The 26,253-nt window shown below is 40.7% G+C and overlaps 1 protein-coding gene across 4 annotated transcripts in view; it reads left to right on the forward strand.

Moving 5' to 3' along the window:
- LOC107976725 (uncharacterized) overlaps positions 1-26,253 on the forward strand; it is a 101,980-nt gene that overhangs the window by 57,747 nt on the left and 17,980 nt on the right. The window contains exon 3 of one of the 4 annotated variants that reach the window (XR_010148629.1): positions 1,771-1,882. The exons of 2 other annotated variants lie outside the window; for them this stretch is intronic. The gene's annotated coding sequence lies outside the window, so the exon portion shown is untranslated. Of the gene's footprint in view, positions 1-1,770; positions 9,572-26,253 lie in introns of those variants that run through there. One more of the 4 variants, XM_063787652.1, reaches the window with a different exon arrangement.

Raw genomic sequence — 26,253 nt, forward strand, 5'->3', positions numbered from 1 at the left:
TATTATTAACCATTTTTTTAAAAAAGAGGCTGATGTGTCATAGTAGAAAGAACATGGACTTCAAAGTCAAGACAAAAAAATGAGTTCCAGTCCCACTTGTGTGTTTACCAGTTATGTGGCCTTGGACCTTGCCTGCTCTTAGTTTCCTGGTCTGTAAGATGGAGCCGGATACCGACTTCATAGGGCACGATGAAGATGAACGGAGACAAGATGGGAAACAGCGTGGTTCGCACAGCCTGTAGGTCATGGGTAGCCTTAGCGCAGGCTCCCAGCTCCTCACCCTGCCTCCGCAACAATCCGAACACTCCCACTCTCTCTCCATTCTGATCCATTATACACCACGGTCAGATGACTCATCCCAAAGCAGCGTCTTGTATATATCACATTTCCTTCTCTCCCCAACCAAACCACACCCCTAAACAACAACAGAAACCCTTCGAGGTTTCCCAATGCCTTCAAGATGTGCGAATCCTTTAAGTCGGCATTGATGCTCAACCGAAATTTAGAATCCATTTACCGCCTCACAGGGGCCGTTATTACTCCTATACCTGAATCCGCTGCGCTACACAAACTCATTGCTCTCTGAGTGTGCCAGATTCATGCCAGGCCCGTCTTTTCCCCTGCTCCCCACGTTCATGCCGCTCCCCTTGCAGGGACTGCTTGCCCCTCCTTGGCATTATATCTTTTCTTTAAAATGCGGATAAAGTCCCATCTCCTCCTCTCCCATCCCATTGGCTATTTAATGTATCCCACCTTGCTTTGTTGTTAGTGACCTGTGTATGTAGCCAGCAGCGCCTGGCATAGGCTCTGTAGAAGATGTTCAGAAACGTGAGGTAATGACTGCAGGTATAAAAGCACAAATTTAGAAATGCCTTTGAAACCAACTGGAATTCAACTTATTACAATTTTCTCCCATGCAATTTTGAAATATCAATAGCCAGACTAAAATTATCAAGCTTTGAGTTTGTGTATTGCTGTGTGTGTGTGTGTGTGTGTGTGTGTGTGTGTGTGTGTGTGTGTGTTTAGGGAGCTGCATTTAGTGGTTTAGCTTCACTTTATTCAGCTCCAAGTGGGAAATAATTATCTTCACTTCTTTCTCCTGCTACTCTCAGCTGATAAGCTCTCATCAGACCATGCTGATTGTTCAAGCAACCAAAATCATACTGGAATTTAGGAAAGATAATTGAAGAGAAGATAAGGTTGACAATTGTTGACCAGTTTCCTCTCTTTAACTTTTCTCCCAGACTCCCTGCATAGTTTAATCTTCTGTATTTTGTGTGTCTTTTTGCTAAAGTAGCTTAGCCTGTAATTTCATCCGAAGCCTTCCAATGCCTTCCCAGAGCCACTTGAAGGCATTGGGAAACCTCAGAGAGTTTCTGTTGTTGTTTAGGGGTGTTGTTTAGCCTGTAATAAAATACACCAAAGAAAGTGGTCTTCTCAGAGCCCCCCGGCAGCTGAGGGGTGCTCTGGCTATGTTGGCAGTGAGGGACATTGAGGAAGGAGGCTCTGTTTAAGCTCTAAACTTGGCTGTTTAGATTCCAGGCATTCTTGATAAGTTATACCTAAACCAGTACTTGGACAAGGACCAAAAGATTATGCATCAGTGCCATACCCAAGATATTTGAGGATTCTGTCAAATTGAAGATTGACTAGTGTCCATGTGTAATGACATAGTCAAGAGAATATTGAATTGAAGCAATTAAACAGTAATATCTTGAATTCATGTTTTTGAAAAGGCTGTTAAATGGTGTCCATTTTTCTGCCCCCCAGGAAGAGTTTGAAGTTTGAAATCCCAGAATGAGGAAATTCATCCAGCTTGGAGACTTCCAATCCCTTCATTGTGCAGAAGGTTGCTAATGCTCTCAGGAGAAGCCCTTCACCAAGAGAATACTTCCACATAGAGTCCTCTCCATTGAGACTAAGGAAACATGCTATGTCATGTAGCCACAGCAGCCTTTGCAGCTGTTGAAGGCAGCAAGACTTGCATGGCAATCAGAAGACACAGAACCAAGATTCATGTCCAGTTATAAGATGGCAGATGGGACACACACACATCAGGCTTAGTGAGCAGCCAATCCAGAGGGAACCATACTCAGCCCTAGGGGCTGGGCGTGGTGGCTCTCACCTGTAATCCCAGCACTTTGGGAGGCCAAGGCGGATGGATCACCTGAGGTCACGAGTTCAAGACCAGCCTGACCAACATGGAGAAATCCCATCTCTACTAAAAATACAAAATTAGCTGGGCATGGTGGTGCATGCCTGTAATCCCAGTTACTCGGGAGGCTGAGGCAGGAGAATCACTCGAACCCGAGAGGCGGAGGTTGTGGTGAGCTGAGATTGTGCCATTGCACTCCAGTCTGGGCAACAAGAGTGAAACTCCGTCTCAAAAAAAAAGCCCTAGGAATATTTCTTCAAACAGATGAAGCTAATGATATCCCCAGTGTGTTTGAATATATTGAGAGGAGATCACACAATAGGGACACTGTTTAGGGTTGAATTAATAGCAAGCAAATGGGATGCTAAGGAAATGTAAAGAATAAAAGTTCAAAGGGAAAACAAAATGTTATTCAAGAAAGTAAAAACATCCATCATAACTTTTTTTTTTTTTTTTTTTGAGACAGAGTCTCGCTCTGTCACCCAGGTTGGAGTGCAGTGGCGTGATCTCAGCTCACTGCAAGCTCCGCCTCCCAGGCTCACGCCATTCTCCTGCCTCAGCCTCCCGAGTAGCTGGGACTACAGGTGACTGCCACCACGCCCGGCTAATTTTTTGTAATTTTAGTACAGATGGGGTTTCACCGTGTTAGCCAGGATGGTCTCGATCTCCTGACCTTGTGATCTGCCTGCCTCGGGCTCCCAAAGTGCTGGAATTACAGGCGTGAGCCACCACGCCTGGCTCGTACACTGTTTTATATACCACTTGCAGTATCATGATTGTATAAATACTAAATATCTGTTGATCTATCCAAAACTACAACATAAGTATTTTTGGAAGATGGAGGAGTGGGTGCTGAGTGTGCATGGGAGAAGGGAGGCTGAGGTGAAGGTGCGAGAGAAGGAGACAGTGAAATATTCATCTTCCAAATTGGAAACTCAAATAGATAATGCCTAAACATGAAATATCAATAGAAACGTAATATTTAAACATATGATGGTGCTTCTGGGAAAAAGAAAAGAGGATGGAGAGGACTGTTTGTTTGTATGTTTGTTTGTTTAAACAAGCAAAATTGATGAAATTACGGGCTAAGCTGCTTTAGCAAAAAGACACCAAAATACAGAAGCTTAAATGAGATAGGTATAAGTTTCTCTGTTTGATATGATCTCAAGAGAAGCAATCTGGGTTGGAAAGTCATCTTTATGATCCTCAAAACGTAGCTTCCACCTGTGGGACTGAGGCAGCCATTCTAGTTTTGTCTTCCCAGCCAGAGGGAAGGAGGACAGGGTCAGGAGAGCACATGTGCATAACTGATAGGAACATGCCCCAGAAGGGCCACACATCCATCGGTCAGGATGTGGGCACAAGGACCACAGCTGCATGGGAGGCTGGGAAGCATAGGATCTAGCTGTTAGCCACGTGCTCAGCTAAGACACTGGAGCCCTGATATTAAAGAAGGTGAGGAATGATGCTAGTGCTCAACCAGCAGTATCTGTCACATCAGCTTTGCAGAATCATTTGATTCTTTCAACTAGGTGCATATACAACTTCAATACAAATGAAAACTAAATATAAGACATGGTTCTTAAAAATCATCTTTTGTACAATTGAGGACACAATCAAAACCCAGACACCAGGGTCCTGAAGCAGAATGCAGGCATCCTCAGAAGAGGCGGTGCTGATGGACTGGACCCCAAAGAGTCCACACCTGCTTGGTGCCATACCTTGGGTCCCTCCAGATCAGGATGCTCCCAGCAACTTTTCCAGGATGGTTATACTGCACATGCTGCAAAGATGAGTGGGCATCCCTGCAAGCCTATGGTTTTAGAGTAAATGGTTCCAAAAGAAGGCATGAAGCAGACCCATAGATGGAGATTAGTGCATAGGAGGTTTATTGGGGAGTACTATTGGGATCAACATCTGTGAGCAACGGGAAGGAAGCAGGATTGAGCAGGGAAGAAAGTGGGTGTTCTGGAGCTGAGATCAAACTTCAGAAGTGTTGTGGCAAGGGGGCCCAGTATTGGTGAGTCTTTCAATATGACTGCTCCAAGAACTCACAGCTTGGGGGTGTAATCTCAGGTGAAGTTGTTGTGTTCAGCCTGGGCAATTCTGGAGAGGCCTGACAAGTGAGGCCTGCCCCAGAAGAACTCCTAGCAGCTCAGGGAACACATTTTTCATTCCTGAGATGTTGCTTCAGAGCATCTACTCTGTGTGGATCCAAGGAGCTGCCTCTGGGTCTCTGGGAAATCAGTCATTTGAATTTGGATTCCAGCGTGTGGCTCTTACATTTCTTTTTTTTAGGAGAAATCCAGTAGTGGTGCTCTCGTTATGATGACAGAGGGGCTGGGAGGTTCCAGGGGCCCAGCAGGGAAGTGGCAGGAGTACAGCAGCATACTGTGTAACCCGGGCTAGGTTTTGGACAGCTTTTGAAGATTACAGGGAGAAGAACCTAAAATATAGGCAAACCAGATGATAACTACCCTGCTTTCATCTGTGCCTCAGGGTGATTAGTCAGCATTTGTTGGTTAACATGTCAAGAACCCTGTGATTTTGTCAAATATATATTTGGTCTTTGACTCCATTTTCTGACATACAACTCCTAAAATCCTTATAATCTCCAAAGTGATAGTGTCTTTTTGTATGCTTATGAGTTGACTGGTGGCTGACAGCCTCTATGTAGCTTCAGGACAGGGACTGGTCACAGGAAAGACCAAGGCAGCATTAGAGGGTCGGGACTCTTAGCCCCCTACTCCCACCTCCAGGAACCAGAGAGGGTGGAAAGTTGTTGACCACCAATGGCCAATGATGTAATCAATCCTGCCTACAGAATGAAGCCTCCATAAAAACCCAAAAGGACAGGGTTTGGAGAGCTTCTGCATAGCTGAACACACGGAGCTTCCTAGAGGGTGGCGCACCCGGAGAGGGCATGGAAGCTCCCTACCCCTTCCCCCGTATCTCCCTCTAAGCATCTCTTCATCTATATCCTTTGTAATACCCTTTATAATAAACCAGTAAACCTATGTTTCCCTGAGTTCTGTGAGCCACTCTAGTAAATTAATCAAACCCAAAGAGGGGGTGGTGGGAGCCCCAATTTGAAGTCAGTTGGGCAGATGTTCCAGGGGCCCCAACTTGTGACTGGTGTCTGAAAGGGAGATCAGTTTAGGGTACTGAGCCCTTAACGTGTGGGATCTGAGGCCATCTACAGGTAGATAGCCTCTGAATTTTTTTTTTTTTTTTTTTTGAGACAGAGTTTCACTCTGTCGTCCAAGCTGGAGTGCAGTGGCTTGATCTCGGCTCACTGCAACCTCTGCCTTCCAGGTTCAAGCGATTCTCCTGCCTCAGCCTCTCAAATAGCAGGGATTACAGGTGCATGCCATCACGCCTGACTAAGTTTTGTATTTTTTAGTAGAGATAGAGTTTCTCCATGTTGGCTAGGCTAGTCTCACACTCCTGGCCCCAAGCAATCCTCCCCCAAAGTGTTGGGATTACAGGCATGAGCCACAGAATTGAATTGAATTAGACACTCAGCTTGTGTCTTCTGCTTGGTGTCTGGGGAAACCGCCACATTTTGTCACTGAAGTCTTCTGTGTTCACTATTTTTTTTTTTTTTTTTTTTTTACGTAAGAGCAGAGGAAAAACTGTGTGAGTTTAAGTAGTTGACTCACAAACCCTAATCTTAATTTAGGTTCCAGAATGGCCCAAGGCAAAGGTTTTAAATAGTCCTTCTCCATCTGCCCTAGAGGGTTTATTTGTTATCACAGGGGTTGTTAGAAGGAAATTTTCATTGGAGAAATGAGTGATGCTAAGGCATGTAGTTGGCTGAAGAGACTTCCACTGGCACCTCCTCCCTTGATCTGGCAAACCCAGGCCACCTTTGGAGTGACAGAATCTCTCTTTATGGATAGAATTCTGTCCTATGGTCCCCACCTAATGGAGAGCCACCTATGTCATCTCTGTCACCTACTCTGATGTTAAAATTTTGTTGTGACCACAACAAAGTAAATATTTCCTGCAAGATGCTTTCCAAAGTACCTAAAAATACAAGAGAATGAGAGGAGGAGGCTGCATGACTATTTTTGTACTTACCTCCCAATAAATGTTCGTGTGTATGAGGCAGAATTTGGTCTGAGACTTGCTTTCATTTAAAAACAAGTCCTGGTGAGGTAGTGGGAGGGAAAGGACCTAGACCTTCACCTCCTTCTAACTGCTAGAGGCTACCAATATTTTTCAAAAGAGCCTGATATTTGTGAATGGCTAAATAAGCCCAGAGATTAAGAAAGTAAATGATGCCTGATATTATTGCTGGTTACATGTTCCAACAATCTGAACAGTAAAGATACCTGAAAAAAATGATGATCAACACATTGGTTTAGTGCAGTGATTGATCATAAAAGATAAATGATCCAGCTGTAGAAATTGGGAATATGATATATGATAATGATAGCAAGGCAAACCTAACCTGATTATTCTAGATATTCATTTGTCATTTACATGGTGTCTACTACTGGACTTGGCTTTGGGCAGGCTCAGGCTCTAGAAGAGTCTTTCATGCCCCCAATGATCTGTGGCATGGCTATGGACAATCCCTTGGTTTAACTCCTATGTGTGAAAAATCTAGAGGATTCTAGTGGCAGAACATACAGAAAAGTAAATCCAAAATCTAATCTTGCTTGGATTTATGTGGTTGGAAGCGGGGAGGTTTGGGAAATGCAGTCAGACAAAAATCATCCCATCTAAATATTAAGTGCAAGAGAATTAAAAGGAGACAGAGAATAGAAACCACTGTCAATATGTTGCAAATCTGACAACTCTGGGATTAGACATGATTTTCCCATGTTCCCTCACACAAACCCTCCATTCAGGCCAGGCCTTTGTTCTTTCTATCCCCAAGAGCTTGCCCACCAATTTACACCTTGGCTCATGAAACCTAGGTTGCCCTCCTCTATTCACAAACTCTCACCACCCTTCAGCTATCCCATCCTCATGTATAAAATGCCTCCCCAACTCCTGTTAGCCAGTGTTGATCCCTTCCTGTAAACTCTCTTAACTTTGCCACTTATATATTTCATACTTTTTCTTCTTGAGATTCTAAGTCCCACAAACATTTACTGGGGCGGACCTTGTAGTCCTGTGAGACTATGGACGGATGAGGACTGTCCATGGTTAGACATGATTAGTGAACAATCCTATACTGGGAAAACACATGCTTAAATGGGACAATACTGAAGTATTATTTGCTTCATTCTGGACTTCTTCCCTTAATCTGCATTTTTTTCTGGGCAAAAGGCCAGAATGGCCCAAGGCAAAGGTTTTAAATAGTTCCCAGGAAGCCACAGACTGCAAAGGCATCCTACTGAAGGGGCCATGGTGTTCAGAAAGGTAGATGTCCTCTGGGTCTTGCCCTGACCCCAAGCACAAGGTCTTTCCCCTTCTGGAGTCCCTGCCGGGTCTCTGCTCAGACGTGGTCTGCCCTGCAGCTGTTGGGCTGGGAGCTGGAGGGCAGGCAGGCAATGGGTGGAAATCAGGGGAACGTTTCTCTTCAAAAAGTGCTGTTTGAAGGCAGAAACCAGCTTGTGCACCTTTCTTAAGGATTCAGGATGAGGATGTTGGGATTTGAGAAGATAGAAAGATCTAAGTCAAAAGCCATTTGAATAAGGTAGAAATATCTTTCTTCTGAAAGGAGGCTAAACATAGAGACATACCCCCAAAGACATGAGAAAATGAGAGTCTTTATACTTGGTGAAAACAAGAAATGAAAGATGATGGAAAGATGCATGCAAATTATCTTCCGGCTTGCTCTTTTGAAGATGCTCGTCTAAAAATAAGATCACGTGGGGGAGAAATGACATGTCTGGTGCTGAAAACAACCCTACTGGGACCAGGAGATGTGGAGCAAAATGTATTCAGAAAGAGACTTTGCTCTGGAAACCATTGCTCACTGCCCTTCTGCCAAGGTCACAGAGAGCTGGAGCTTTGCTGCTGCAAAGCTGTTTACATACAAGGATACACAGGAACGAAAGGTCATGGGAGGTACTTGAGCCTGGAGTCTCCAAAGTCAAAAGACAATAAACACACCAACTTTCAGGGCTTTTAACAAGCACAATCGGGCCAAACAAATTCTCACTTTGGATGTAGATCCACAACATCTTGCAGCAGATGGAAATAGGACTGGGGCAAGAGTTGGTACAAACAGAAATACTAAGTTTATCACGACCAAAATAGGCAATGGAGGGTAAAAGCCCGAACCCTACTTCAAATATATCTGAACTGGTGTTAAAACTAAGCTAGCATTGAAGAGAGGGATAAAATTCAGGAGCAAGTTTCCAAAGAGACTCATAAGAACCCAGAGAGAGGAAAATCTTTTTCAGAAAATTCATAAAAGTTAATGAGTCGCCATTCTGATGTAACGGAGAGAACTTCAGTAATATGACCAGTGATGGAGTTGGTGTGAAATGCATAGACTCCACTATGACCTGACCGGGTATTTCCTCAGCAAATATTTGGGTATATTTAATTGAAATGCATTTGTGGCAAAAGTCAACTCCTACAAAAAAATCGTTAAAATATTCTTCCTGGAAGTTGTCTCCCAAAGTGACTCACATCAAGTAGTCTGAATAAATATGGTGAGACTTGGCACCCTCTGAGGCATCATTTGCTAGGAAGAAAATGCTTTTGAATATCCTAGAACTCTTGGAAAACTTACAGAACCCTTGGCCTCATGCAAGCCCATTGTCCCTGTCCAACACACCCCCACATCCCCTTTCCCTCACCATCAGGCACGAAAGTCCTTCCTAAGTCGCAAATGCAAATCTAACTGACTGGCTTCCTTCTTACAGACCAACCACAGCTACTTGTCTTTGAAATTCAACTTCAAGGAAGACAGAAAAGTCTATTTTTAATCAGAGAAAAACCTCAAATTGAGTGCAAATTACTGCCTAGGCCCTGTTGAATGCAGACTAGAATCACTTTTGAGATGATCATTAATTTTATGGAGTGATATACACCAGAATGAACTTCTAGCCTGCTTTATAATCAATCAGTTAATCAACAAGTCTGAGTGGAGCGTGTATGCTTTGCGTTATCTGCAGTGCGGCCTGAGGTTATGGGAGAAAAAAATGGCACTGTGTATTGCTTGAATGCTCAGGGCTGCGTTCAACTAATTTTAACCATTGAATCAAAATGATCAGGTAGAGGGCAGGAAATGTAGAATGGCTTGAACAACTACCTCATGAAAACATCCAGTATGCGTTTGTAATTCAGCATCTTTAAATGTCTCTTTTGGCAGTATTTCTTTACAAATGTGGTAAAGCATGATATCTTTGAGTAAATTTTTAAACTTCACAAAAGTTTCTGAAAAAAATATGTACAATCAAAGAAAAACACTTGGAAATAAATTCTGTCTATAGTTGATGCACATTTGTTTTATGTATTTTCTCCTGAAATCATTATGCATCAACATTTTTTGAAATTTCTCTCTCTTAGCCTTGTAAAAGTCCTAATTCTAGTTTATCACACTTTGAAACAACTTTCTTTTTTTTTTGAGACAGAGTCTCCCTCTGTCACCCAGGCTGGAGTGCAGTGGCGTGATCTCGGCTCACTGCAAGCTGTGCCTCCCAGGTTCACACCATTCTCTTGCCTCAGCCTCCCGAGTAGCTGAGACTACAGGCGCCCGCCACCATGCCCTACTAATTTTTTGTATTTTTAGTAGAGACGGGGTTTCACCATGTTAGCTAGGATGGTCTCAATCTCCTGACCTCGTGATCCACCCGCCTCGGCCTCCCAAAGTGCTGGGATTACAGGTGTGAGCCACCGCACCCGGCCCTGAAACAACTTTCTATACCCAAACTCAACTGGATCCCAGAGCCAGCCTATTTCACATATCAAATTGAAAGAGTTCTTGCATGAGTGTCATTTCTATTAGACTAGAAGAGCTTACAATTTACAATTTATAAGTTATTTTAAAGAAACAATTAAATTTTGAAATTTAGCCCCCTTGTTGCTTTTGTTAGGACTGTATTCTCATAATTGCACCTTGCAAAAATAACATTTGCTAGTGTTTCTTCATGCTTAAAACTGTAACGAACATACTAATGTCTTGTACTCCCACCACCTAGATAACTTTGATAACATGCCTTAAAGATTTATTCCCTTGCATGACAAAAAATTCAAGAAGTACAGAAAGTTGTAAAATGAAAAGTAATATTGTACTCATCTGGTCATTGTCACTCTGATTATTAGCAGTTTTTTAGAGCTCTTTCAGAAAACATTTTTCTTATATACCAACATGCATGCACACACACATATATACATACATATTTTCTATTTCTTTTTATACAGAAGATCATACAATCAGTACCTATAGTGCCTCGTCTGCCTCATTTTCACGTCTTGAAGAACTTCCCATGTTAGCACAAATAGACCAATTTCATTCTTTTTAACAGCTGCATACAAGGATACACAGGAATAAGACACCCAATTCTGTCAGATGCTAAATATATCCAACATGGTCTACAGTATATCTCAATAGCTCTTTATAAATAGACATATAAGTAGTTTCCAGTTGTTTTCTCAATTAAAAAATGCTAAACGAAGATCCTTTTATAGCTTGACTTTTTAAAAAGTAAGTTTATTAGTCAATTATATTCCTAAAAGTGGAATTTGGAATTTGCTTATTTTTTAGAGAAGGGGTCTTGCTGAGCTGCCCAGGCTGGCCTTGAACTTCTAGGCTCAAGTGATCCTCCACCCTAAGCCTTCCAAGTAGCTTGGACTACAGGTGCAGTCTAAAAGTGGAATTTTTTAAAAACTAAGTTTTCCAATGTATTCTAACCTTTTCTGTTGCCTACAATTTGGAGGGAAAAGAAGCTTTCTAATTTTTTTCAGGTTAAGAAGGAAAAACAACCTGGAAAACATCAGTGACACCCAACGTGCTGGCCTGGCTGCTTTGATTAATTTCACATTCCAGTGTGGAGGTGTTAATCTTGAGAATACACTTAAGAACGAGGTCCACAGCAATATTCTTCTCACTTCAGAATAATGCAAAATGAGCTATCTAGTAGGTACTGTGTCCGGAGTTGGTTCCTGCCAGGTGGGTTCATGGCCTCTCACGAACCTTTGCAGTGAGTGTTACAGCTCTTAAAGATGGCACAGACCCAAAGAGTGAGTAGTAGTAAGGTTTATAGTGAACAGCAAAAGAACAAAGATCCCAGGTTAGACAGAGACCCGAGCTGGTTGCTGCTGCTGGCTGAGGTGGCCCATTTTATTCCCTTATTTGTACCCTCCGTGTTCTGTTTTTGTCCTATCAGAGTACCCTTTTTTCAATCCTCCCTGTGATTGGCTACTTTTAGGATCCTGCCAATTGGTGCATTTTACAGAGCACTGATTGGAGCATTTTACAGAATGCTGATTGGTGCATTTTACAATCCTCTTGCTAGCTACAGAGCGCTGATTGGTGCATTTTACAGAGTGCTGATTGGTGCATTTTACAGTCCTCTTGATACCTACAGAACACTGATTGGTGCTTTTTACAATCCTCTTGTAAGACAGAAAAGTTCTCCAAGTCCCCACTAGACCCAGGAAGTCCAGCTGGCTTCACCTCTCACTAGCACCTCCATGCAGTGAACCAGAGAGAGAATTCATTAAGAAACATGGCCATTTAAAAATTATTGACACCTGATCAAGTCTTTGTGATGAAGTCACACCATCAAGAGTGTTCTCAGTCACGCTGAACATGCAAATGCCACTAAAGGCAGTAACCACCTCCAGTCTCTCTAAAGGAAAGTTTATATGAAGCCATTGGACCTGGAACTCAACTGTAATCACAGAAGATTTCTTGGGAGAGAATAACTCACCCCTGTATAGCATCTAAGTGGTCCCCAAGACATGTATAATTTTACAAGACCTAGAAGTTGTATAATAGAAGCCAATTTTTAAAATCTTGCTTTCATTAAATGCAGAATGTTCATCCTATTGGGGAAAACTCAATTCCTTTGCCAGTATTAACAGCCAGACCAAACCTCCCGTATATCAGCACGGCGTGACAGATTCAAATCATGCCTTAAGTCACTAGGGTTGGGGAGAGATTGAAGGGGACTGTGTCCTTAAAAAGAACAAAATTGCTGACGTAAGTCTGAATAGAAATTTAATTTTAGGGAAAAGAGAAACTCCAGGCAAAGCTAGATTTGCTCCACTGATCAAGCCAGACAATTTTCCCTAAAGCCAGATTCTTTGGTGATGTTCCTAAGAGGAGCAGACTACAGAGCCCACTTTACCTTTGCCATCTCCCAGACCCCATGCTCTGTACCCACAGGGTGTCCAAGGAGGAGAGGTCCCACACCCACTGAGGCTGCCCCGGGCTGTTTGTGAGCACAACTGCATTCCCCTAGGTAACTGCCTTTAGGATTTTTTTTTTCCTCTGGGAGTTTGGGAAGACTAACACTCCTCAAGATCCTTGAATTTAATCACAGATAGGAAGCATCATTCCATCAGTGTACTATTAATTAGAAAATTAACAGTCAGAACTTGGGTGCATTTAAAAAGCAGGCAAAAAATACAGCCAATAATATATTCCTGCTCCTGAGGAATTTCCAATGAAAATTAGATATGAACCTTGAATAGCTAATGGGAATTTTAAGAAAACAAATGGAAAATTGCAGAAATAAATGGAGATATGTATGAAGCAGCATGGATTGAACTGCTTTGATTAGATGTGCTTTCCCATTTCATTCATTCATCCTTTTAACAAATATTTTTGAGCACCCATGCAGCAGGCTCTTCCAGATAGAGGAATACAAAGATTTTACACATAAATAGTTCAGGTAGTGGTTTGAATTTAAAGTGGCTTTCATTGCAGCAACTGGAGTCCACCAGTAGGCTGAGAGGACAGAGCAAATACCAGGCAAAGACATAACAGATCAATGTTAAGACAAATAACCCAAGCTCAGTTTTTAAAATGTAATATAAAAATATGTACTTACAGAATCTGAAAAAAATGACTTCTTTGTTGTAAGAATATATTTTTCCCCAAATCTGAGAAACATTTATAAAATTAATTATATACTTGGTGCATAGACCTCACTAAATATCAAAAATTATTTTTTAAAAATGCAAATCATGTTCTCTGACCACCATGCAGAGACAGGAGAAAATACTTAAAAAATAAAAATAAAAGGAACCAAGGCCCATATGACTCTGAACCTCTGGATCAAACCATACCTGAAGTCAATACAACTTTGGACTTCTTGGTTATTTCAGCCAGAAACCGCTTACCCCTCCTTTTTTAGAACCAAGCTTTAATACTTGCAATAAGAACATTCTGATATCAACATCTGAAACTACTCAGCCTAATTATAAATCAAATGTGAAAAAAGAATATATTTTCAGACCAAGTGTAGCTCTCATACAACCTTTCTCAGGCATACTCAGGGATGAGCAATAGCAGGATCTGAAACATAGTAAGTTGAACCCAGGAGAATGACAAAGGGAAGTTCCTGAATGCAGCTGTGCAGCAAACCCAGGAAATGATCAATCTTGGAGAGCTAGGTGTCCAGGAAGGAAGGATATTGTAAAAAGAGATTCCATACATTTGATAGTATTCTTTCGAAAATGGAAAAAATTTAAAGATGCAGTAGAGCCAATGATGCCAGAAAAAATAAGCAATTAGAAGCTCCAGGAGGAACAAGGAAAGGAAATAGAACAAGCGTATTTCTTGGATCTGCAGTGAGTGCTATTTACATGGTCATAGTCACAAAAACACTTTATTGAGTTTTGGGTGTTTAGAATCAAAGCAATAACGCAGCACAGATGAATTGACCATTTCAGAGCAGAAGTAACATCAGCCTTGACAAAGCTGAAGTTGTCAGGTACAACATAAAACACAACATGGGAAGTAAAAAGGAAAAACAGCAAAAGGAGGAGCTTGACTCTAGTGTCCTTTTGTTAGTACCTGACAGAAAAAGAAATAAAGCAACCAATAAAGGTAAAATAGTGATGAGTATGTGGAAGACAGGAGAGGAGTGACCTAAATCCTTACTTATCACGGCAGGAAGTCAAGAGATATCTTCTTAAAGGGATAAATAAAAAAATAGGGGTTTATACATATCATCTAGAGGTATTGAGTAAATTTGAATATGTTTTGAATCACGTGAACTAAAATCAGAAAATGTTACAAGAGTAACATGGGTGCCTGTGGGGAACTGAGATGGGGACTGAGATGGGACTAGGAACTGTGCTTCATTTTAAATTCTTATGATCTAATTAAATATTTAAAACAAATGTGTATTACCTTAATGAAAAGAAAGTTTCAATGCTTAAAAAGATAAATCATACTCAACCTCACTCATCAGTAAAGGAATTCAATCAACTCACTTTCAATTAGTTAATTTTACAAAAATATGAAAAATTTGATGATACCCGAGGTAGGTCAGGATGTGGCCAGAAGGTGGGGGAGAAATTTAAAATATTTTAACACTGGTGTAACATATACACCCACTACTCAGAACTGATGCCAGCCATAAAGTGCCAGTATACCCTTGTTAGTACCTGCCAGCTGAACATCAGTCTAGGGGACAGGTGTCCCCATTTGATGGGGGGATGTCAGTGGGTGCAGTTGTCCTGGAGGACATTAGTCATTGTTTTTGTTTTTTTTAAATAAAGTCTTTTGAAAATGTTTACTGAATTGAATATCCATCTAAGTAAAACATTAAAAAGGATATAATTGTAATAGTTTTATCAACATATAATTCACATATTATACAATTAACTTACATAATGTGTGTAGTTCAATGGATTTTCATATATCCCCAGAGTTGGGCACCCATCACCACAATCAATTTTAGAACATTTTTATCATTCTGCAAAGGAACCTCAGATCCTTTAGCTATCTTCCCTCCCAGCCACCCTCCTCCTCATACCTGGTCCCAGGCAACCACTAATCTACTTTCTGTCTCTATAGATTTGCTAGTTAGTCTGTACATTTCATATAGAATCATATGTGGTCTTTTGTGATAGTCTTCTTTCCCTTAGTATATGATTTTTAAGTTTCTTTTGTGTTAAACCATGTATCAGTATTTCATTTATCTTGTTGCTGAACAATTTTCTATTGTGTAGGTATACCACTATTGCTTATCCAATCATCAGTTGATGGACACTTGGCTTATTTCTATCCTTTGATTATAATAGTGCTATGAACATTCATGTGAAAGTTTTTGTGAGAACATATGTTTTCATTTCTCTTAGGTATATAGTAACAAAGAATGAATTTGCGGTGTTAAATGATAACACTATACTTAAATTTTTGAGGAACTGCCAAGCTGTTTTCCAAAGTGGATGCACCATTTTACATTCCCAACGGCAGTGTATGAGGATTCCAATTTCTCCACATCCTTGCCAACACGTTACTCTTTGACTTTTTGATTTTGGACATCTCTGTGGATGTGAAGCCGTGTCTTCCTGTGGTTTCGATTTGCATTTCCCTGATGGCTCATGATGTTGAAAATCTTTTCACGTGCTTGGCCATTTGTATAACTTCTCTGGAAAAATACCTATTCAGATACCTTGCCCATTTTCCAATTGGGTTGTCTTTTGTTACTGAGTTGTAACTGTTCTTTACATATTCTAGATACAAGGCCCTTATCAGATATATACTTTGTAAGTCTTTCTCCCATTCTGTGGATTGTCTTTTTGCTTTCTTGATAGTGACCTATGAAGCACAAAAGTTTGTAAAGTCTCATTTATTTTTTTCATTGCTTGTACTTTTTGCTCATATCTAAAAATTCATTGCCAAATCCAAGTTTACCAAGATTTAACCTGTTTTCTCATAAGACTTTTATAGTTTTGGCTTTTACAGTTAGGTTCTTTTTAATCCATTTTTATGTAATTCTTACATATGGTATGCAGTAAAGATCCAACTTGGTTTTTTTGCGTATGGCTGTCAGTCTGTCCTAGGACCATTTGTTGAGGAGACTATTCTTTCCTCATTGAATGATCCTGGCACTTTTGTTGGAATAAATTGATGATAGATGTATGGGTTCATTTCTGGACTCTCAATTTTATTATATTCATCTATATGTTTATCCTTGAGCTAGTTCTACACTGTCTTGATTGATTATTATAGATTTGTACTAAGTTTTAGAAATCAAGAGGTATGAGTCCTCCAGCTTTATTCTTCTTTCTTCAACAGCATTTTAGCTATTTGGGGCCCCTTTCATTTCCATATGGATTTCAGAATCAGCTTTGTCAACTCCTACAAAGAAGCCAACTGGGATTTTTTTTTTTTTTAAGATAGGGTCTTGCTCTGTTGCCCAGGCTGGAGTGCAGTTCTGCAATCATAGCTCACTGTAACCTTGCTCGAGCAATCCTCCCACCTCAGCCTCCCGAGCAGCTATTATTACAGGCATGCACTACCATACCCAACTAATATTTTTAGTTTTTTGTAGAGACAAGGTCTCACTATGTTACTCAGGCTGATCTCAAACTCCTGACCTCCAGGAATCTCCCATCTCAGCTTCCCAAAATGTTGGGATTACAGGCATAAGCCACCTTGCCTGGCCCCAACTGGGATTCTAGTAGAGATCTCTGTACAATTTGGAAAGTTATTACCTACCATGTTTCCTGATCCATGCGCGTGAGATGGCTTTCCAATTTTTTTAGTCTTTAATTTTCTTTAACAGTATTTTGTAGTTTTCAGAGTATAAGGTTTGCAGTTCTTTTGTTAAATTTATTCTGAATTTGTTTTCTTAATTTCATTTTCTAATTGTTCATTGCAAGTGTATAGAAATGCAATTGATTTTTATATCCTGCAGCCTTGCTGATTTCATTAGCTCTGATAGTTTTTTAGTAGATTCGCTAGGATTTTCTACATAGTAGATCATGTCATTGCGAGTAGAGATAGTTTTACTTTTTCCTTTCCAATCTGGATGCAGCTTTTTTTTTTCATTGTCTTGCTTAATTGTCCTGGCTAGAATGTTTGAAACAATGTTGAATAGAAAGAGCAGAGAGGACATCATAGTCATTATCTCTTCAAATTTAAAATTTAAAATGCTTTGACCCAGTAACCTCATTGTTGTCAAATTTATGAAAGTTCAACAAGACATATGTATAACTATACTTATAAGGGTTTAAAAACAGATGAAAAACTTAATCAAAATATATCAATGACCTAAGTATATGCATTAAACCCACAAATATCTAAGCAGAAAACATAGGAATACATCTTCATAACCCTGGATTTGGTAACTGATTCTTTGATATGATGCCAAAAGCATTAGCATCAAAAGAAAAATCGATAAAGTGAACTTTATCAAAATTAAAATCTTTTGTGCGTCAAAGTATATTATGAACAAAGTGACAAAACAACCTACAGAATGAAATAAAATATTTGCAAATTGTGTATCTGAGAGGAGCTTAATATCTAGAATATATAAATAACTCCTAAAACTCAACAACAAAAGGACAACTCAAAAGTGGGCAAAGGATGTGTTGGGATAAATATAGACATTTCTACAAACAAGATATATACATAGTCAATAAGTACATGACAGGACGCCCGACGTCCCCTGTCACTAGGAAAAAGTGAATTGAAAACCTCAATGGGATGCTACTGTATACCTACTAGAGTGGCTACAGTAATTTTTTTTTTAAGGAAACTAACACTTGGAGAAATTGGAACTCTTGTACATTGCTGGCTGGCATGTAAAATGGTACAGCCACTGTGGAAAACAGTTTGGTATTTCCTCAAAAGGTTAAACACAGAATTACCATATGAACCAGTGATTCTACTCTTCATTACACATCCTAAGGAAATAAAGGCAGGACTTGACCAGATGCTTTTTTGGCCAATATGCTCCCCAGCACTATTCACGATGCCCAAAGGTGGAAACAATGTAAGGGTCCAACCGCAAATGAATGGATAAAACAACATGTGATATGTACATACAATGCAATTATTTTATTTGGCCATAAAAAGAATGAAGTTCTGACCCATGTAACAACAGGGATGAAGCCTGAATACATTACCTCAACTGAAATAGGCCAAACATAAAAGGACAATTATTGTATGATTCCACTTATTGAAATATCTAGAATAAGTAAATTCATAGAGAGGGTAAGGGCCGGACGCAGTGGCTCAAGCCTATAATCTCAGCAGTTTGTGAGCCTGAGGCAGGTGGATTACCTGAGGTCAGGAGTTTGAGACCAGCCTGGCCAACCTGGTGAAACCCTGTCTCTACTAAAAATACAAACATTAGCTGGGCATGGTGGCACGCGCCTGTAATCCCAGCTACTCGGGAGGCTGAGGCAGGAGTATCACTTGAACCCGGGAGGTGGAGGTTGCAGTGAGCCAAGATTGCACCACTGCACTCCAGCCTGGGCCACAGAGTGAGACTCCATCTCAAAAAAAAAAAAAAAAAAAAAGTAAAAGTTACCATGAACTAGAGCAAAAGAGAAATGGGGGAGTTATTGCTTAATTGGCACAGAGTTTGTTTTGGATAATGAGAAACTTTGAAAAAGGATAGTGGTGATGGTGGCACCACAGCATGAATGTAGTTAATGCCACTTAATTGTACAGTTGAAATGCTCAAAAAGGCAAATTTATGTTACATATATTTTACCACAATAACAAGATAAAATAGTTAAGAAAAAGATTTAATAGTGGTTACCTTCAAAAGCAATGAAAGAGTGAGATTTCTCTTTTGAGAAACCCCTCCTGCACTGTTTGAACTTTTATCACATATATGTGTACTTTTTAAAAGTCAGCAAGATCATCTGTATGTGAAATTGTGAGTTGGTTTTATCTTCTTAGATATGATTTCCCTTATTTAAAAAAAATCTATATGTTAAAAAACATCATTTTCTAGCAGTTTTCTGTTTCTAGAAGTAGAGACATCTTTTGAGCAAATTTTGCTTTGGTAAAATGACCAGAATGGGTGCCTTGAAAACATGTATAAAACAAGCGGCCGCTCATTAATCTTAGGGAAATCTAATCTTAATTATAGCTAATCGTAATTCAAGTCTTTCATTTACAGAGTTTGTTGTTTAGTTTATTAATTGTGGTGTAATTTTGAGTAGTACTATACCCTTGCAGATTTAGAGGGTATTTTTCTCCTAAATTCGAATTAAGGTTTGTGCTTCCTGGGAGGTGTGTGTGTGTGTGTGTGTGCATACGCACGTGTGTGTGTCTGGTCCTCTGTACACATATGCTCCACTCTTGCCTTATGCGGGAGGAGATGTTGAACAGGAGCTGGGCAGGGCCTCTCACAGCACACCAGGGAGCATTATGCCAGTGCCTACACCTGGCGCTGGAGCACACCACCGATGCTCCAAACTGCTGGAAATGTGCCATTGTTTGCTGTGACTGCGTAAATGGGCCACAGACTAGCAAGAGACTGGATGAAGAGAAGCAAATCCCCTTCTGTCTCTGGGATTGAGAGCCTTGGCCTAGACCCAGGTCAGGGGGAACTGGTCAGGGGTGTGCCTTTTGATTGGGGGTATATTGGCCTCTGTAATCTGCTCATCAGTTTTTATGTGTCATGGCTTAGCCCCTCGACAACTTCTTTTTTTCTTTTATCTTTTTGTAAGGCAAGGTTTCTCTCTGTTGTCCAGGCTGGAGCGCAGTGGCATGATCACAGCTCACTGCAATCCCAAACTCCTGAGCTCAAGCAATCCTTCCACTTCAATCTCCCAAGTAGGTAGGACTCCAGCCTAGCAGTTACACCTGCCTGATTTCTTTCTTTGTATTTTTTGTAGACACAGGGTCACACTATGTTGCCCAGACTGGTCTCAGACTCATGGCCTCAAGGGCTCCTCTTGCCTCGGCCTCCCCAAGTTTTGGGATTACAAGTGTGAGCCACTCTACCCGGCCTCAACTTCTTTTTAAGTGTTTTTCTATTTTGCCCACCATGAGGATTTTTTTTCATAATGCTGAAGCCCAGGAACTAATCTAGGAAAAAATAATTGTTCCCCTTTCCTTTCCTCACACCTTTTCTTTCTTTTCTATTATTATTATTTTTTTTTTTTTTGAGACAGAGTCTTACTCTTGTTGCCCAGGCTGGAGTGTAGTGGCGCAATTTCAGCTCACTGCAACCTCTGCCTCCCGGGTTCAAGCAATTCCCCTGCCTCAGCCTCCTGAGTAGCTGGGATTATAGGCAAGCGCTGCCACACCCGGCTAATTTTTGTGTTCTTAGTAGAGACAGAATTTCATTGCATTAGCCAGGATGGTCTAGATCTCCTAACCTGGTGATCCGCCCACCTCAGCCTCCCAAAGTGCTGGGATTACAGGGGCAAGCCACTGCGACTGACCTCCTCACACCTTTTCAATCTTTCTCTCCCCATTCTCTTCGTTCGAAAACATGAAAATCCACCATCAAGGATGGCAAAGACAGAATCACCCCACAGGACTGAGGTGGAGGCAAAGTAGAATGCCGCTTTGGTCTGGACTAGAGAGGAGACTGGGAATATCCCACATGAACGGACCTCATCTCTATGATGTTGACATAGTGTATAGTTCTTCTAACATAGCCTTTAATAAGCAGCACAAGTATCTTCTTGCCTTTTCTCCCTCTGGACGGTAAGCTCCTGGAGGCCAGGGACTTGTCCAGAGCTGTTTCTCCAATACCTGGCAGAGTTCATGGCGGACAAATGGGCATTCAAACATTGGCTGCAGAAGTATTTCATGTTTCAAAAGAAAGTGACTTCTCTAGTTGTAATGGCCATCCAATCAGATGATGCGAGGGGAAATGATAACCGTTTTAAAGACCCAGAAATATAACACAGTTTTCAAAAAGACATTTCTTAAAGAAACAAAGTATGAGTAGGATATCATCTCAATTTTCTAGTGGTGTTAGGGTCACTTCCCTGAACAAGAAATGAGAACAATGATGCAAATGAAATATGATTACAAACACATTGAATTCAAAATGTAGTGGTTCCTAGGATATCATGTGCAGATTCCCAATTTCAACATGTGTTGTTTAAATAAATGACAAAAGATCAGATCTTTTGTGACTAAACATTTATAGCACTGTATATTTTACATCTTATCTTCCCACAGCTCCCTCTTCATACTAGTTTGTTTTTATTGGACCACCAGCAGCAAATTCCTGCCATGTTATAACCTTATGACATTATTGTCATTGCTTTTAGCACAGGCACTGCTACATCTGTTAGTAAAAAAACTAAAAGTATTCTCTCATGAGTCACTAAAACACAATTGCCAAAACCAATTAAACTCGTGCCAAATATGACAAGTCACCAGAAGACTTTTAGCAATTTACAATGTTTTTGCTGGGAAAAGGAAATAAAGAAAAGAGAGAGGTACATTTGCATAACAGTTTTTTTTTCTTTTTTGCTAGTGAGCTTCAAAAGTTATAATCACTGAAATTTAGTAATGCTGACTACATCACTTTCTTCTGGTGTTTTTTACACTATCGTCCAGAGTTGATCATTAAAATTCTCGGTGGTTGGTCCTTCCCATCTCCACACTGCAAAATATTCCTATTCTTCCTGAGCTGGAGGTACTTACCAAAGATGAATGAACAAAGTATAAAAGAAGCAATGGCTGGATTTTAGGTTGAATAATCAAGGGATGGCCAGATATTTAACAAGCAATAAGGTAAACCAGCAGTGAAATTCTGCATATAAACCTGCCTGGGGATAGGAAATTTAGCTCAAATAAAGGCTAGGGATAGAGTTAAAAAGTGCCAACGGGAGAGGTATTTTCCTATCCTCACCTCAGCCAGTTCAAGATGAGTAACACATTGGCAGGACTTGGATACAGGACATCTCACTACATGTAAGCTTTAAGAGAAAAGAGTGTAAATTTATTACAATGTGGAAAGTACAGGATTAACTAGACTACTCAATTGGCCTTATATCTTACCACCTAGATCTTTGCAGACTCATCCAGCAGAGAACTGAAGCAATTATTTCAACAAAACTGAGGCCCCAATATTTTTTTCCAAAATATTCTAAAAGTAGAGGAAAATATGTACTTAGTTAGACAATCAGTTGCACTATCCACATTTCAAATCCTGCATACATAAGTGTGGCTACTGGCTACCCTGCTGGACAGCACAGATACAGAACATTTCCATCACTGCAGAAATTTCTACTGAATAGTACTAATCAAAAGGATTTGGGGCCACAGTGGCTCATGCCTGTAAACCCAGCACTTTGGGAGGCTGAGGCAGGAGGATCACTTGAGCCCAGGAGAAGGAGGCTGCAGTGAACTATGATTGTGCAACTGCACTCTGGCCTGGGTGGCAGTGTGAGACCCAATCACATGAAAAAGAGGATTTGGGTCACTGAAAAGAGAATAGAGAAGGAAAAATTCTTGGCTATTTCAACCTGTAAGAGGTGAGCAGAGTGAGAGAAGCCTGAAGATTTAGGAGTGTACAGAAAGGAAGGGGGAAATCAGGAGTATCAGAAGTCAAGGGAGAAAAAATTTCAAAAGACAGTAAAGAAACAAGAATGCCGCAGACATAAGTGAGACAGTCATTGAAGAGTACCATTGAACTTGGTCATAAGAAGATCATCCATGGCCTTCGAAAGACTCCAGATCACAGTGAGTTCAAAAATCAATGGGAGGGTATGAACTGGAGCTGATGAGTATAGACAGTCTTCTAAGAAATTTAACTTTGTAAATAATTGCGAGAGTAACACTGCACCTGGCACATCCTCTGTGTGTCATCTCCGAATCTGAAGTGTCCCTAACAAGGTGGCTTCTGCATCTCACGGCTTCATGTGGACCTAGAGATCTTATGAAAGTATCATGGAGCAAGATTGTCATAATAGCCCCATAGCCCCACCTTGTTCCTTTGTGGTAACTTAAGCACTGGGAGGGTCAAACTCACTAAGTGTTCATATGTGGGTCTTATAAACTAAAAGATTTTTTTTTCATTTTTGGTAGCAACGAAACAAAAATAATTCAGCTAACTTTTTCACTTCAATGGAAAGGGGCACCTCACTGGTGGGAAGACAAAAGGTTATCATATTTTGCTTATTTTCCCCTTGTATTAAAGAAATAATTTTATTGGGTTTTTGTTGTTGTTGTTGTTGTTGTTGTTTTGAAATGGAGCCTCACTCTGTCGCCCAGGCTGGAGTGCAGTGGCATAATCTCGGCTCACTGCAACCTCCACCTCCCGGGTTCAAGCAATTCTCTTGCCTCAGCCTCTCAAGTAGCAGGGACTACAGGCACCCGCCACCACTCCTGGCTAATTTTTGTATTTTTAGTAGAGACGGGGTTTCACCATATTGGCCAGGCTGATCTTGAACTCCTGACCTTGTGATCCGCCTGCCTCAGTCTCTCAAAGTGATGAGATTACAGGCATGAGCCACCACGCCCGGTCCGATTTTAGTGTTTTATTTAATATTACAAAAGAAATACGTTCTCATATAAAAAGACTTAGAAAATTCATATAAGCCAAAAGAAGAAGTTAAAATTACCCATTATATCTGTTTGTGTGCTTCAGCTCCAGGAGAAAGAAGCCCTGGCTTAAGCAATACAGACTACTACATAACACGGAGTCCAGGGCCAGGTGGGTGGGTTTCAGGGCTGGTTTTTCCAGTGGTTCATTGATGTCATTAAAAATCCAGATTTATTCCATCTCTCTGATCTGCCATCTTCAGTGTGTTTTTAACATCAACCAATTGGCTCTTACAATGGTGACAACAGTAGTTCAAGGTGTTACAACAAGACATAACCACATTGAAAGGAAAAAGAGAGACTTCCTCATCTCTTTTACAAGCAAGACATTTTCTTGTAAGAGCTTTCTAATGGACTCTTCCTCAAATTCTATTGGCCAGAACTGGGTGACACGCCCACTCCTTAACCAACACTTACAAATGGGTGGGATTCCTTTTTGAGCAATCAGAAAGAGCCATGAAAGCAGTCAACTGCCCGAGACACACGAGTAAACAGGGCTTGGGGAGATATTGAGCCCAAAGTGACAAGTTACTCTAAAGGAAAGTAGGGGGGATGGACACAGGAGAGGCAATCAACATTATCCATAGCTAACAGTCTGCAGGATTAACCTTGGTTAACATCTGAATAAACATCCCTTCTTTTCCTGGGAGTGTGTGTGTGCTTCTGGGCGTGTAATAGTACTGTATTTGCTCTCGTAATTTGGAGTTTTCCCCCTCAGCAATATATTGTGTCAGGCAGAATAAAGCTGTGAAGAAATTAAACAATACAAATAGAAATAAATACATTATGGATTTCTGCCATGCCATAAACAATCTTCTACAATATCATTTTAATGAGTACAGATATTCCGTTTTTATGAATATGGCATAATTTATTTACCAAAAAGGAATTAAAAATAAATATTTCCAAGTCTGAGATGAAAATTTTTATTTTAATTCTATGCACTGAAAAGATATTATAAAGTTAAGGTCTTACTTTCTTTGAAGGTAAGTAATAAGGAAGGAATCTTGTATTGACATTTATTTTAACAACTTATGTTTTAAATTAAAACATGACCATTGAAGCTGATGCTGTTGGACCATAGACCAAACTTTAAGAATCTAGGCAGGTGCGGCCAGTCATGACTATAGTCTCAGCACTTTGGGAGGCTGAGACAGGAGAATTGCTTGAGGCTAGGAGTTCAAGACCAGCCTGGGAATCATATAGTGATACCCCATCTCTACAAAAAAATTGAAAGCCGAGAATGCTGGCATGAACCTGTAGTTTCAGCTACTTGGAAGGCTGGGGTTGAAGGATTGCTTGAGGCAAGGAGTTCAAGACCATCCTGAGAAACATGGTGAGACCCCATCTCTACAAAAAAATAAAAAGTTAGCCAGGCATGGTGGTGTGCACCTGTAGTTCCAGCCATTTGGGAGAGTGAGATGGGAGGATTGCTTGAGCCCAAGAGTTTGAGGCTACGGTGAGCTATGATCATGCTACTGCATTCCAGCCTGGGTGACAGAGCAAATTCCATCTCAAAAGTAAATAGATAAATAAATAAGTAGCAAGGATCTGCAGCAGTGCTGTTCAGTAGAACTTTCTGTGCTGATGGGAATGTTCTATAATCTGGACTGTCCAATATGGTAGCACACGTGGCTACTGAACACTTGAAATGTGGCTACTGCATCTGAGGATCTGGCTGGGTTTTTTTTTTTCATTTTAATTAATTCAAATTTAAATAGTTACAACATGACTGACTAGTGACTACCATATTGCATAGCACAAAATCAGAGTGTTTCACAATCAAAAATATTCTCCCTCTTGCAAATCAAAATCACAATAAGATATCCACCTCACACCTGTTAGATTACCAAAAAGGCAAAAGATAAGAAGTGCTGGTGAGGATGTGGAGAAAAGGAAACCCTTATACATAAGGAATGCAAATGGGTACAGCCATTATGGCAAAAGGTATGGAATTTTCCCACAAAATTGAAAATTAGATCACATTTTAATCCAGCAATCCTACTTCTTTTATTTATCCAAAGGAAATGAGATCAGTATTTCAAAGAGGTACCTCCACTCCCATCTTCATGGCAGCATTATTCACCATAGCCAAGATATGAAATCGACTTTTGTGTCCAACAATTTGGATGAATGTATAAAGAAAATGTGATACATACACAACAGAATATTATTCAGCCTTTAAAAAGAAGGAAATCCTGGCTGGGCCGGGTGGCTCACGCCTGTAATCCCAGCACTTTGGGAGGCCGAGGTGGGCGAATCATTTAAGGTCAGGGGTTTGAGGCCAGTCTGGCCAGCATGGTGAAACCCTATCTCTACTAAAAATTCAAAAAAAAAAAAATTTGCTGGGCATGGTGGTGGGCTCCTGTAATCCCAGCTACTGGGAGGCTGAGGCAGGAGAATCGCTTGAACCCAGGAGGCGGAGGTTGCAGTGAGCAGAGATCGTGCCACTGCACTCCAGCCTGGGCAACTGAGCGAGACTGTGACAATATGGATGAGTCAGAGGACACGGAGCTAAGTGAAATAAGCCAGATATAGAAAGACAAATTCTGCATGATCTCACTTACTTGTGGAATCCAGAAAAGTGGAGCTCATGGAAACAGAATAGAATGGTGGTTGCCAGGGGCTGGAGGAGGGAGAAATGGGAGATGCTTGTCAAAGGATACAAAACAAAGTTTCAGTGATG

Source organism: Pan troglodytes, chromosome 11 (assembly GCF_028858775.2).
Source record: "Pan troglodytes isolate AG18354 chromosome 11, NHGRI_mPanTro3-v2.0_pri, whole genome shotgun sequence".
NCBI classification, from domain to species: Eukaryota; Metazoa; Chordata; class Mammalia; order Primates; family Hominidae; genus Pan; species Pan troglodytes.